The sequence below is a fragment of the Bubalus kerabau genome, chromosome 3 (genome assembly GCF_029407905.1).
Source record: "Bubalus kerabau isolate K-KA32 ecotype Philippines breed swamp buffalo chromosome 3, PCC_UOA_SB_1v2, whole genome shotgun sequence".
In the NCBI taxonomy this organism is placed as follows: Eukaryota; Metazoa; Chordata; class Mammalia; order Artiodactyla; family Bovidae; genus Bubalus; species Bubalus kerabau.
The window spans coordinates 183,148,631-183,160,826 of NC_073626.1; positions in this window are offsets into that span (position 1 = coordinate 183,148,631).

A 12,196-nucleotide genomic window follows, 5' to 3' on the forward strand; every position below is an offset into this window, starting at 1 on the left:
TGGACACTGCCTTCAAGAGATCTAGTCACAGGAGGGTGGGAGACAGATGGCGAAAGTGGACAAGTTAAATAATTACACGTTGGGTTAAGTGCTATGAGGGAGGGACACTGCTGAGATGGAGACTAATAAGGGAGACCAGGGTAGGTAGGGAGGCTTCTGGGAGGAGGTGATATATATATATATATATATATATTTTTTTTTTTTAACCTTTTTTTATATAATATGCTTTTATAGCTGCACCATGGGATCTTAGTTCCCCAAGCAAGGATCAAACCCACGGCCCTGGCCATGGAAGCTCAGAGTCCTAACCACCAGGCTGCTAGGGAAGTCCCTGGAAGGAGGGGCCATTTAACAGAGTCCCGGCAGTCTAGTGGTTGGGACTTTGCCTTCTAATACAGGCGTGCAGGTTCGATCCCTGATCAAGGATCTGGGGTCCCGCATGCCTCTTGGCCAAAAAAATCAAAACATAAAACAGAGGCAGTACTGTAACTAATCCAGTAAAGACTTTAAAAATGCTCCACATAAAAACAAAAAAAAAAACAACTTAAAAATAAAAGTAAATAAATAAAAACTGAGACCTGGAGAATGAGAAGGAACCAGTCCAGCAAAGAATGGAGGGAACAGCACCTCAGGAGAGACAGTAGCATGCACAAAAGCCAAAGGTGGGACAGAGCTCGGTGGTTCAAGAAGCTTGGAAGGCCCCTACCGGGGAGAGAGGGAGGGACTGTAGCCTTGCAGAAGCTGGGAAGGAGGCAGGCCCAGGCCTGTGCCAGCTTTGAGGACCTGCTGGGGCTTATGGATTAGTCTCCAGGTCCATGGGAAGCTCCTGAAACAAGGTTTTCAGCCGTGGACTCATGGGGCGTGGTTTGCCTTTGAAGAGGTTTGCTCGTGCCTGTTGCCTGGGGTAATGACGGAGGGGCCCGTGGCAAGAAGACCAGTTAGGCAATAATGGACTTGGGATCCAGATAGGACTGCTGGTGGCCTGGACTAAGATGGGAAAGGAAACACAGGGAAAACTAGATGGACTCATGATATGTTTTGGAAATAAGCCTCCCAGAAGCTGTAGATGGATGGGGTCGGGGGTGGGGTGCAGGGAAGAGAGGAAGAGGGCCCTGGAAGGGATACCCAGCCCTCTGGCCCTATCGCCTGGTGGGTGGCAGGGCCACTTCCTGAGGTGGGGAGACATGCAGATAGAAGGGCAGGGGTGGGAACCCAGTTTGGGACATGCTGGGCTTGAGGCATCTGCAGATTGCCAGGAGGCAGCTCCAGACTGCCTGGCAGTCTCAGGCCATCTGATGAAGACCGTCAGTCCTTCCATCACTGGACAAAGTCTGAACAGTGGACACTGGGGCACCAGGCACAGCTCTGGTTCATTTTGTAGCTTCAGCATCTAGGAAAGTGCCTTGCACACAGGAAGTGCCCAAGGAGAAGTGGTGTATGAATGGAGCTGGACTACCATGAATGGGTGAATTAACTCATGACATGATGTTCAGTTCGGTCGCTCAGTCGTGTCCGACTCTTTGCGACCCCATGAATCATAGCACACCAGGCCTCCCTGTCCATCACCAACTCCCAGAGTTCACTCAAACTCATGTCCATCAAGTCGGTGATGCCATCCAGCCATCTCATTCTCTGTCGTCCCCTTCTCCTGCCCCCAATCCCTCCCAGCATCAGGGTCTTTTCCAATGAGTAAACTCTTTGCAGGAGGTGGCCAAAGTTTTGGAGTTTCAGCTTTAACATTAGTCCTTCCAATGAACACCCAGGACTGATCTCCTTTAGAATGGACTAGTTGGATCTCCTTGCAGTCCAAGGGACTATCAAGAGTCTTCTCCAACACCACAGTTCAAAAGCATCAATTCTTTGGTGCTCAGCTTTCTTCACAGTCCAACTCTCACATCCATACATGACCACCAGAAAAACCATGACATGATGCTGCTGCTGCTGCTAAGTCGCTTCAGTCATGTCTGACTCTGTGCGACCCCATAGGCGGCAGCCCACCAGGCTCCCCCGTCCCTGGGATTCTCCAGGCAAGAACACTGGAGTGGGTTGCCATTTCCTTCTCCAATACATGAAAGTGAAAAGTGAAAGTGAGGTCGCTCAGTTGTGTCCGACTCATAGCGACCCCATGGACTGCAGCCTACCAGGCTCCTCCGTCCATGGGATTTTCCAGGCAAGAGTACTGGAGTGGGGTGCTATTGACATGATGAGTGCTTAATAAATAGCTAAGCAATTCTTTGACTCCTCTTCTCTCACCCTGCTAGTCAAAGATTGCTACAGATGTGACTTTCTACGTGTTTCTTTAACCAGACCCTAGTCATTTAACCATATTTACAGCAACCTTTAACTGAATACCTACTGTGTGTCAGGCACTGTGTTAGTCCCTTTAGAAGTATATTATTCTCATTGAACCCTCCCCCATTTGACTTCCTATAGCACTACTACACCAACCAGCTTGTGATCTCCCTGGCTTCAGTCTCCACCCTCAAACCTGTCCATCATACTTCAACCAGGGCTTGAGAAGAATCAAAATCTGATCTGTCCTCCTCTGCCTGAATCTTCAATCATCTACAGGATCAGGACCCATCCCCTTCCCACAGCTTACAGTTCCCTGAGTCCTAGGCCTGCATCATCTCCCACTGTGCCTCGTCTGGATCTCCACTTGCCCTTCCACAGAGCACCCAATGCTGCTTCTTGCTTCCGTGCCTTTGCTGGCATTGTGCCCGCCTTCAGGTCTGCCCTTCGTGGCTCATCCACACCATCGAAGGCTCAGCTTTTCATACCAACCTGGACTCCAGCACTAGCTGCACTGGGACCTCACTGGGCTACCGCCTCGCCACTCCGTGTTGACTTCATCAGCACCTGTACATGATAACTTTTTTCAAATGCTAATTTTGCTTTTAACGTACAGGATCATTTCCAACTTGTCAGGTCTGGTTGTTCCTTAGTCACAACTGAACATGAAACAACTGGGCAGCTTTTCCTGACTGTCAGGGCAAGAGCAGGAGTCAGAGGTGCTGCTCTTCCTTTGGCTGAGCTTTCATGGGAATGAGCTGCTGTGTCCAGAGGATATGTACATGCCAGTAGAAAGGGGTTCGGGGCCCTTATCCCTTACAAATCCCAGTGTTTCATTCTCACCCAGGGCATTCCCATCTGGATCCTCCATCTCTATTGGGGTTCAGGGACTTCTTTGAGTTTTCTTGCTCCTACCCAAGCAGTGGGGGACTGAACCTTCATGTCTGGTTGAGGGTTCTCACTCCACTGGGCAGGGGTCTGTCCTAGATGGTCAGCTCATGGGCCAGCCAGCCTCTCAGACAGCACAGTGTGGACCAGCTGGTGCTGCTTTAGGGAGCTCAGTCTTAGGAAGCAAGAGCCCATCAGGGCTGCAAAAAAATGCTTTTCCACTGCCTGGTGGGATCACATGGCCTTGGGGTTCAGGATCAACTCCAACTTCGTGAAAATGACCTTAGATGAACTGGTGATCTCTGATCCTGCGCTGTCCTGGACAGACAGACATGACCCCATGGAGAACGGACGCCTGACCAGCTGCTCACTCAGCATCACTGGCCTTTCTGCTTTGGTTACTGCAGTTCCGCTCAGGGACGGGGCTCCTGATATTCTTGGTGAAATGCAGTCCCCATAACTTTTACTTATTGAGACTTATACTTTGGCCCCCTGATGTGAAGAGCTGACTCATTGGAAAAGACCCTGATGCTGGGAAAAATTGAAGGCAAGAAGGGAAAGGGGTGACAGAGGATGAGATGGTTGGATGGCATCATCACGTCAATGGACATGAGTCTGAGGAAACTCGGGGAGATAGCGATGGACAGAGAAGCCTGGGGTGCTGCAGTTCATGGAGCCGCAAAGAGTCGGACACGACTGAGCGACTGAACAACAGCTGATGTGAGAGGCACTGTAGTAAGTGCGTTACAAATATTAAATAATCGAATCATCACAATAATTGTACCAGGTGGGTAATTATTCTCCCCATTTTATAGATTTAAGAATTTGAGGCCAAGAGAGGATACGTGACTTGCATATAGCCACACAGCCAGTAAGTGGCGGGCCCCAGCAGGCTGACCCCAGAGCCATACTCTGAGCTGTCTGGTTCAGATGCTTCAACCAATTGCCTGACTCATGTCTGTCTACTTGTCGGTCTCACTTAGAACTGAATCTCGTTGCCCCTTATCTGCAATGCTAGCATGCAGTAGGTGTTCAAGCCTTCCTGAGGAGGAGCCAATTGGTAACCTTCCTACTTTGGATAGGAGAGCCGGAGGGGAAGAAATGCTTTTCATTTTATGGTGTTGGGCAACCGTCTATCTTCCATGATCACATTCATTTTTACAACACTGCTGGGTGTGGATTATTAGCCTCACCTGCCAAATGAGGAACGCTTGAGGCTCAGAGAGGCTACAGAATTTGCCTAAATCACCCAGCAAGGAGTTGGCAGAGCTGGACATAAACCCCAGTCTCCTGACCATAAGCCTTGCCCTCGTTCCACACCACTCGTCAGAAATGGGGCCAGGGAAGACGTGGCTGAACCCAAACCCCATCCAAGGGGCATGGAGGCACTGCTGAGTCAGGGGTCATTAATCACTCCCTCCCCTAGCATGGGGGGCGGTGGTGGGGGAAGGCTTTAGGGACAGAGGTCTGCTTCCGGTCCTCTCAGCCCTCAGGGTCTGCCGCCTCTTTAGGGCAGGAAACTCTTCCTTGTCACAAAGCTCTAGCTTCCCCCTCTCCCTCCACTCCAGGCCACTCCCCTCCCTTGTCCCCCTCGAGGGTCCTGGTAAAAGCATCCGCTTGTCAGTGTAAATCTGCAGGGTTCAGACCAGCAGCTGGAGATGGATGGGCAGGAAGCAGTAACAATGGATGAAAGACCCTCTGTGCCCAGGTGGGTGGGGGAGGGAGAAGCAGGAAACAGAAGCCTCCCTCCTAGGAGGCCAGGAGCTGGCGGGCAGGAGGCCTGGGATGCCGGAACCTGCGGGGTTTATTTGGATTCCCCAAGGACCCAAGCTGGGAGCCCTTCCCAAACATCGGCCCAGCTCAACTCCGTGGGGGTGCCAGGTCCCCGATGTGTGTGACAAGAATGTGGCTCCCAAGCATCACTGCTGGTCCCCTGGGCCTAGCACAGGGCCAGCCAGACAGTAGGGGCTTGTCAGTTGAATGAATTAATCTGGCACTACTATTAATAATAACTGAAGAGTTGTAGTTTTACCTTTCTTTTCTTTAAGAAAATGAAAAGGATATCCAATTATCGCTTTTCCCCCTTTGGAGATTTGACACAAACTCTTCCTTCTGCCTGGTATGCTCTTCCCTCTGCTTTTTGCAAGGTCAGCACCTTTTCTAAAAAGCTCTTCAATGAAGCTTCAGGACCAGTTTTGACCCTCCCCCCTCAGCTAAGGTAACCCCCTTTAGCCCAGCACCCTGATAATTTCCTTCAGGGCACTTACTGTAATTAGAAATCTTCCCACTTAATATGTAGCCTTATTTTGTAATCCCGTGTCTCTCTCACCAAACACAAGCTCCCAAAGGGCTTTTTATTCATGATTGTATCCCCAGGGCTGGGTACTTAGAAGATGCTCCATAAACAGTTGGTAAATCGGTAGAGATGAACAACTGAATCCCTGCAATCATGTCATTCACACCTGATGCTCTGCAATCTGCTTCCTTGAAGAGAACAAAAGAGTCTTGCTCTTGCATAGAGGGTTGTAAAGCCCCAAGCCACAGCGAGTGGCTAGTTCCCAGGTCCATCAGTTTATGATCACAGATCATTTTAGGGCTTTGCTTCCCCCACAGCAGTTGTATCCGAGTGTGCACAGGGGTGGGGGAGAAAGGCTCTACGTGGGGAATGCCCACTGTCAGCAGCTGTGGATACTGGGGTGGACAGGGCTGGTTCCAGCCAACCCACCCATTTCAAAGATGGGAACATCAAGGCCTGGAAATGCCAAGGCCACACACACACACATCAATCCAGAACTTTGTGAGCAGAGAAAGCAATAGAGTCGTAGGTATGTTGAGTCCTGAGATGTGTTCATTCATTGAACAGATATTTATTGAGCTCCTATTGTGTATTTGACACCGTGCTAGGAACTGAGGAGTGGGCAATGACTAACGACTGTAGGACTCAATTAAGTTAAAAGGCCCAGCCCACTCAACATGGAACTACCTCAATGGCCCCCAAAGCAAGTCCTACTTGGCCAAGTGCAAGAGCTAGATGTGAAGGACTTCCCTGGAGGCCCAGTGGTTAAGACTCCATGCTTCCAATGCCAGGAATGCACGCGTTAGATCCCTGCTCAGGGAACTAAGATCCCACATGCCATGTGGTGCAGACAAAAAAATAAAAATTAAATAAAATAAGGGAGAGAGAAAGAGCTGGGTGGGGGACAGGGAAGAACTCTAGAGTCTCAGGAGGCAGAGAGAAGGATGGTTGATCTGAGGCTGGACAGGGAGAATCCGAAATAGAAGGAAGTGCTGACTCTGACTAAGGAGCCAGCTCAGCCAGGGGCTGACCCTCTCAGGCATCTGCTGTTGCCAGCTGGGTTGGGATGATGCCCAGAAATGCAGTGCCTTCACATGGACCAGTTTGTACTATCTCAACCGTGGGGGACCCAGTCAGGAGAGAAGGTCATTCGTTCACTCTGGAGACTCCTATCTTAATATAAGATTCGCCAAACCCTGTCCAGCCTGGGAGTTACTGAGCTGAAGGAGACATAGGCCCCTCCCTAGTGGGGCACAGACACACGGATAGGCCCTTCCAATCCCAAGGTCCTGGCCACCTCAAGGCAGCACAGGTCAGCACGTGACCTGTGACACGTGACCCGACTCCCTCTTCTGTCTACACCAGCAAAATTGGGGATGATTAAGAATTTTGGGGGCTTCCCTGGTGGCTCAGATGGTAAAGTGTCTGCCTACAATGTGGGAGACCCGGGTTCGATCCCTGGGTCAGGAAGATCCTCTGGAGAAGGAAATAGCAACCCACTCCAGTACTCTTGCCTGGAAAGTCCCGTGCATGGAGGAGCCTGGTAGACCGCAATCTATGGGGTCGCAAAGAGTCGGACACGACTGAGTGACTAAACTTTCAAATTTTCAAGAACTTTGGAAGACCTGGCAGACCTGGGACTAGACTCAGCTCCACTTCTAGAACAAGTGACCTAAGGTCGCTGGACCTCAGTTCCCTCATCTGTAAAATGGGGATAACAGTACCAGCCTGTGCGGTGCTGTAGAAATTTGATGAAATCAACTACAAAGCTCTTGGTTTATAAGTGCTTAAGAAATGGTAAGCCAAAAGCAGGCTCCTCTTTTCTGTAGAAATGCTGTGCACTCAGATAGCCTGTGGGCTGCTGTCGCAGTTAACACTTTTCACCACCTAACAAGCTCTAGGCATGCACTGGGTCAGTCGGTTGTGCAACAAACATGTATGGAGGACTGGCTCTGTGCCTGGCCCAGCACCTGGCCCCGAGGGAGCAAATGTGAATGAGGGTAAGCACCAGCCCTGACCCAGGAGCTGCCCGCTATCCAGGGAAGAGGATCACATACAGTAATCCACTCATAACACAATATGACCCTTGTTATTATAGATTCCACCCGAGGCTCAGTAGCCAATTTTCTCAGGCGGCCTCCTTTACACCTCACAGTGGTCCTTTACAAGATACATGATGTTATGCCCATTTCACTGATGAGCAAACTGAGGCTTGGAGAGGCCATTTCACCTGCTCAGGGTCACATAAACTTGGACTGTCGGTCTATCTGCAGAATTCTTGCTCTGTTTCCTCACAAGCATCGGGCACACAGCAAATCCTATGTCTTCAAAGTCCCATGCGAATGCTGGCCCATCCAGTCAGTGAACACATACTGCATCCTTGCCAGGTGCCGAGCCCTGTCCTAGGTACGCTGGGAGTGGAGAGGAACAGGGCTGGGTCCCTGCCTCCACCTCCAGCCAGCAAAGAGGTTGACGTGGGGCATGCTGGGGCTCTGCCCCCTTGTCTTCTTGGTGACACTGCCAGGGGGCTCTTTGGCACTGGTTCTGCTTCCCCACCCCCATGAAAGTGCTCATAGCGCTGCTGGGACAGGCCGAGGGAGGGAGGCTGTGATAGCGTCAGGCCCCCAGGGCCACCATGTCCGCTCAGCGCAGCTCTGACTCACCACCCACACCTGCCACCGGCTTCAGGCAGCCCTGTGGCTGGAAATAGACCAGGGGAGAAGGGCAGGAGCTGGAGGGGGGAGGGGAAGGGGGAAAGGGGGAGGGGAGGGGGAGGGGGGAGGATTCGGGGAGGGGGGCCAGGAGGGAAGGGAGCTGGGAGGTAGCACCTGCAGACGAGGCTGTCATTTCCACTCTCCCTGCCAGGAAGCAGAGAAATGTCATCCGATAGAGCCCACCCGAAAGAGCCAGACTTAGGGATGCTCCTGGGGGGTTGAAGACCCCCAGCCTACCTGGGAGGCTGTCCTGGGAACAGTGAGGATTCCACAATGTTCAGTGGTTATGGGCACTTACTGTGTGCCAGGCATTGCCCTAAGTCAGTCTCTGCATGTCTTAGTGATCTCATTGAATTTTCACAGCTCCTCAGGAGGTTGTTACTGTGATTAAGCCCATACTGCAGATGAGGAACTCGAGAATCAAGAAGAAAAGTAACTTGCCTGAAAACCACACAGCCCCTGGACTGGGCAATGTGGACCCTCCTTAAGCTCCCCCTGCCAATCCCAGCTCAGATGGCTCATTCCAGGTCACACATGCCAGCTCTGTTGCCATCTGTCCTGCCTGTATCTCCTCCCTTCTTTGCCAAGGTAAGGTCTCCCTTCTTACTGCTCTGGTAGGCAGAAGTTAAACCACAATCCTGGACTTTGCTGGTGGTCCAGTGGCTAAGACTTTGCGCTTCCCCTGCAGGGGGCACAGGTCCAGTCCCTGGTCCAGGAAGTTTGGCATGCCTCGCAGTGCAACCAAAACACAAAACAAAACCCCCCCACAATCCTCCCTTCTTCCCTCCCTGTCTCAGTTCTGTTCAGCTTTCAGCGGGAGCTGATCACCTTGCCCTCCCTACCCCTCGGTCCCCTCCCCCATCCAGTCTAAAACCCGCCATGGCTCCCATGACCCTCCAGATAGAGTGTTTTCAAGGACTTTTGTAAACCGAGCCCTGCCCACTTCTCCAGCTTTATAGCTCACTGATATTTGCTTGGGCAAGTCAGGGCACCTCGCGGGGCGCTCTCCTGGCAGGCTGATAACAACTCTGTGCGGTGAGGAGTGAAGGAGATGATGCGTAAAGAGTGCCCAGGAGGGCACTTGGTGCACAGTTGGTGTTTAGTAAACTTCCCTGTCCCACCACCAGCTCTTAGTCAGAGTCACTGATGAGTGAAACCGTCTCCACTTTCAGCCAGCCTGGGGTCAAGGGCTTCGTGGTGGGCCAGCCAAGGGCTGTTAGCACCACTGGAGTTCATCCGTTTAAGAAATTCTGAAAGGCTTCAGGGCAGCAGGAACAAGGGTAGGGGTGGGGAGGTAAAGGAACCGTTGATGAGAATGTAAAATGGTCCAACCACTGTGGAAAACAGTATAGTGATTCGTCAAAAAACTAGAAGTGGACTTGCCATATGATCCAGCAATTCCACTTCTGGGTATATACCCAAAAGAATTGGAAGCAGGGTCTCAAAGAAATATTTGAAACCCTGTTCATAGGAGCATTATTCATAATAACTAAACACGGAAGCAACTCAACTATCCAGCTATGGGTGAATAGACAAACAAAATATGTTCTAATGGAATACTATTTAGTCTCCAGTAGAAAGTCATTTCCAACACAATGGTACAGCATGGAGGAACCTTGAGGGCATAAGTGAAATAAACCAGTCACAGAAAGACAAATAACCATATGACCCACTTACACAAGGAACTTAGAGGAGTCAACCAAATTCATAGACTCGGAAAGTAGAATGGTGGTTGCCAGGGCCTGGGATGAGGGGGAGTCATTGTTCAATGGGTCCAGAGTTTCAGTGTTACAAGATGAAAAGAGTCCTGGAGACGGAAGGTGGTGAGCACATTGTGAATATAGTTAATGCCACTGAACTATATACTTAAAAATAGTCCAGATGGTAAATTGTGTGTTTTACCACGATAAAAAAATTGGGGGTGGGGGGGAAGGGCAAAGGAAGCCAACCTTCATAAGAGGATCTTTTTTATCTTTAGCACAACCTGGAAGTTAGATAACGCACGCGCCAAGTCGCTGCAGTCGTGTCCAACTCTTTGCGACCCCATGGACTGGAGCCCACCAGGCTCCTCTGTGACCATGGGATTCTCTAGGCAAGAATACTGGAGTGGGCTGCCATGCCCTCCTCCAGGGGATCTTCCCGGCCCAAGTCTCTGTGTCTCCTGCATTGGCAGGTGGGTTCTTTACCACTAGCGCCACCTGGGAAGCCCAGATGTTAGATATCCCCACGCTATAGGAGGGAAAAGGGAGGTAAGAAAGGTGAAGGTTCACCAGATGTCAGGGAGAGAGCTGGATCTTCAGGCCCTGGAGCCTACACTCTTGCCTTGTCTGCCCCCAGCGCCTGGGGATGGACAGCACGGCTGTAGGAGAGGAGGTCCTGGGGTGGGAGTTGGGGGTGGGGAATGAAGAGCTTGGATGGAGGCCTAAGGCAGGACGGGTTCCAGCTCTCCGGCAGGTATGCTTGCAGTGAGTGGAGGTGAATAGCTGGGGTGAGATCATCTGTGACCAGCAGAGACACCTGGACCTGAGCCTTCTCCCTTCGCCCCATTTCCCAGATGAGAAAACTGAGGAGCTGTGCCTCGCCCAGGCCTCCATGATGCAGTGGGCAGGCGGCCTGTGGGAGGGAAGCTGAGGGAAGGAAGGAGATGCAGGGTATGCAGCAGCTGCCTCCTCTGCCCGCTTGCCCGCCTGCCGCCGGCTCCTCCCAGGACAACGCCCCCACCCCGGGGTTTGGCCTGGTCCCCTGACTTACAGGTGGGAGTGACTCAGGCCCCGGGGCCCCGCTCTGGTGGCCCTGGCCCCTGGGCCACAACGGAGCTCTAGGCCTCTCAGCTGTGATGTCAGGGCCCTTCCTTCCTCCCACATCTGCTTGAAAAGGTCACCTATTTTAAACTCTTTCTCACCCCACCCTGTCCCTCCCCGCCCCCCCAACAACCCCCCAAAGAGGATGAATTTTTCTAACCTGTGTCAACAGTTCAGTTCAGTTTCCTAACAGCTCTCTCTCCTGGTGCCCATCATCAGGGCCTCCACCAGAAAACCCCAGCCCCGGCAGACTCCCCCAGATTGCAGGAACCCACCCTAGCTGCTTTTCATTTGATAAAGAATTCCCGAGCAGGCTTCTCTGGTGGCTCAGGGGTTGAGAATCCACCTGCCAATGCAGGAGACACGGGTTTGATCCCTGGTCCAGGAAGATCTCACATGCAGTGAGGCACTTGAGCCTCTCTGCCACAACTACTGAGCCCGTGCTCTTGAGCCTGGCAGCCGCAGCTACTAAAGCCTATATGCCCTAAGCCCGCGCTCCGCAACAAGAGAAGCCACTGCAGTGAGAAGTCAGTGCACCGCAACTAGAGAGTAGCCCCTCCTGCTGAAACTGGAGAAAGCCAGTGCAGCCATGAAGAACCAGCACAGCCAAAAATAAATAAATAAAATTCCAAAAAAAAAAAATCCCCGAGTCACTGTTGCATGCCAAACTCTGTCCTCGGGCCCCAAGGATAGATCCCTGCCTTCCTGGAGCTTACATTTTAATGGAGGTAGACAGACAACAAATGGATGAGTCAACAAATATAGTAACAAGATAATTTCTAATGGTGACCAGTGCTCTAAAGAAAATAAAACAGGCTGAGAAGTTAGTGACTTGAGCAGCTACTTCATACAGAGTAATCAAGGAAGGCTTCTCTGAGGCAGTGACAGATTTGGGAAAGAGCATGCCAACGAGAGAGAACAGCAAGTGCAAAAGCCTTCAGGGGGGGAATGGAAAGGTACGTTACAGTGGGGGTTCTCTACGTGGGTCCCCAACCAGCAGCATCACTGGGGAACCAGTTAGAAGTGTAGGTTCTCAGGACCCACCCCAGACCTACCAAAAAACCTATATGGGCAGGCTGAGTTTTTAGCAAAGTCCTCCAGGTGATTTTTTTTTTAAGAGTAGAGCAAAGAGTCGGACACTACTGAGCGACTGAACTGAACTGAACTGATGTCTTTTATTTAATTTTAATTTTTTTTTGGCCACC